The sequence below is a fragment of the Impatiens glandulifera genome, chromosome 8 (assembly GCF_907164915.1).
Source record: "Impatiens glandulifera chromosome 8, dImpGla2.1, whole genome shotgun sequence".
Lineage (NCBI taxonomy): Eukaryota > Viridiplantae > Streptophyta > Magnoliopsida > Ericales > Balsaminaceae > Impatiens > Impatiens glandulifera.
In genome coordinates, this window is record NC_061869.1 from 41,598,179 (window position 1) to 41,600,869 (window position 2,691).

A 2,691-nucleotide genomic window follows, 5' to 3' on the forward strand; every position below is an offset into this window, starting at 1 on the left:
TTTAGACACTTTCTAAAGGAAAACGTAGTCAGACGAGGACATCTAACTCCTTTAGACGCTGTCTAAAGCGAAACATAGTTAGACGAGGACGTTTAACTCCTTTAGATGCTGTCTAAAGGGATGTGTAGTTAGACGAGGACGTCTTACTCCTTTAAACATTGTTTAAAGGGATGCGTAGTTAGACGAGGTTGTCTAACTCCTTTAGACGTTGTGTATAAGGATGCGTAGTTAGATGAGGTCGTGTAACTCCTTTAGACGCTGTCTAAAGGGAAACGTAGTTAGACGAGGACGTCTAACTCCTTTAGGTGATGTTATAAAGGATGCGTAGTTAAACGAGGTCATCTAACTCCTTTAGATGATGTGTAATGAGATGCGTAGTTAGACGAGGTCGTCTAACTCCTTTAGACGCTATCTAAAGGGAAACATAGTTAGACGAGGACGTCTAACTCCTTAAGACATTGTCTAAAGAGAAACGTAGTTAGACGAGGACGTCTTACTCCTTTAGACGTTGTTTAAAGGGATGCGTAGTTAGAAGAGGTCGTCTAACTCCTTTAGACATTGTGTAAAGGGATGCGTAGTTAGAAGAGGTCGTCCAACTCCTTTAGACGCTGCCTACAGGGAAACGTAGTTAGACGAGGACGTCTAACTCCTTTAGACGATGTTATAAGGGATGTGTAGTTAGACGAGGCCGTTTAACTCCTTTAGATGTTGTCTAATGGTATGAGTAGTTAGACTAGGTCCTCTAACTCCTTTAGACGCTATCTAAAGGGAAACATAGTTAGATGAGGACGTCTAACTCCTTTAGACGCTGTCTAAAGAGAAACGTAGTTAGACGAGCACGTCTTACTCCTTTAGACACTGTTTAAAGGGATGCGTAGTTAGATGAGGTTGTCTAACTCTTTAAAATGCTGTCTAAAGTGATGTATAGTTAGACGAGGTTGTCTAACTCCTTTAGACGTTGTCTAAAGGGAAGCGTAGTTAGACGAGGCCATCTAACTCCTTTAGATGTTGTCTAGAGGGAAACGTATTTAGACGAGGACGTCTAACTCCTTTAGATGCTGGTTTAAGGGATGTGTAGTTAGACGAGGACGACTAACTTCTTTGGACGTTGTCTAAAGGGATGCGTAGTTAGATGAGATCGTCTAACTGCTTTAGACGTTGTCTAAAGGGATGCGTAGTTAGACGAGGTCGTCTAACTCCTTTAAACGATGTCTAAAGGGAAACGTAGTTAAACGAGGTAGTCTAACTCCTTTAGATGTTGTCTAAATAGAAACGTAGTTAGACGAGGACATCTAACTCTTTTAGATGCTGTCTAAAGGGAAACATAATTAGACAAGGACATCCAAATCTTTTAGACACTGTCCAAAGGGATGCGTAGTTAGACGAGGTCATCTAACTCCTTTAGACGATGTCTAAAGGGAAACGTAGTTAAATGAGGTCCTCTTACTCCTTTAGACACTATCTAAAGGGTAACGTAGTTAGACGAGGATGTCTAACTCCTTTAGATGATGTCTAAATGGAAACATAGTTAGACGAGGACGTCTAACACTTTTAGACGTTGTCTAAAGGGATGCGTAGTTAGATGAGATCGTCTAACTCCTTTAGACGTTGTCTAAAGGGATGCGTAGTTAGACGAGGTCATCTAACTTCTTTAGACGCTGTCTAAAGGGAAACATAGTTAGACGAGGACGTCTAACTCCTTTAGACGATGTCTAAAGGGATGCGTAGTTAGACGAGGTCGTCTAACTCCTTTAGATGTTATCTAATGGGATGCGTAGTTAGACGAAGTCGTCTAACTCCTTTAGACGTTGTCTAAAGGGAAACGTAGATAGACGAGGATGTCTAACTCCTTTAGACGCTGTCTAAAGGGAAACATAGTTAGACAAGGACGTTTAACTCCTTTAGACGTTGTTTAAAGGGATGCGTAGTTAGACGAGATCGTCTAACTCTTTTAAACGTTGTCTAAAGGGATGTGTAGTTAAATAAGGTCCTCTAATTCTTTTAAACGTTGTCTAAAGGGATGTGTAGTTAAATAAGGTCGTCTAACTCCTTTAGACATTTTCTAAATGGAAGCGTAGTTAGACGAGGACGTCGAACTCCTTTAGACGCTATCTAAATTGAAAGGTAGTTAGACGAGGTCGTCTAACTCCTTTAGATATTATTAGAGGGAAACCTATTTAGACGAGGACGTCTAACTCCTTTAGACGCTCTCTAAAGGGATGTATAGTTAGATGAGGTCGTCATACTCCTTTAGACACTGTCTTAAGGGAAACGTAGTTAGACGAGGACGTCTAACTTCTTTAGACGCTGTCTAAAGGGACGCGTAGTTAGACGAGGTCCTCTAACTCATTTAAACACTGTCTAAAGGGATGTGTATTTAGACAAGGACGTCTAACTCTTTTAGACACTATCTAAAGGGATTCGTAGTTAGAAGAGGTCGGCTAACTCCTTTAGATGTTGTCTAAAGGGAAACGTAGTTAGACGATTGCCAAAGTCTGGAAATAGGAGTAAATGACTCCTGGAAGTCAATGACTTCCTAATGTCTGTATCATTGGGCCACTAGTCTAGCCTTGTTCTTCGTGACCAAACCATCTTCACTTAATTTATTTCGAAAGACTCATCTGGTTCTAATGATAGGTTGATTAGCTGGTCATGGAACCACATGCCATACTTTGTTTCTTTCGAATTGGT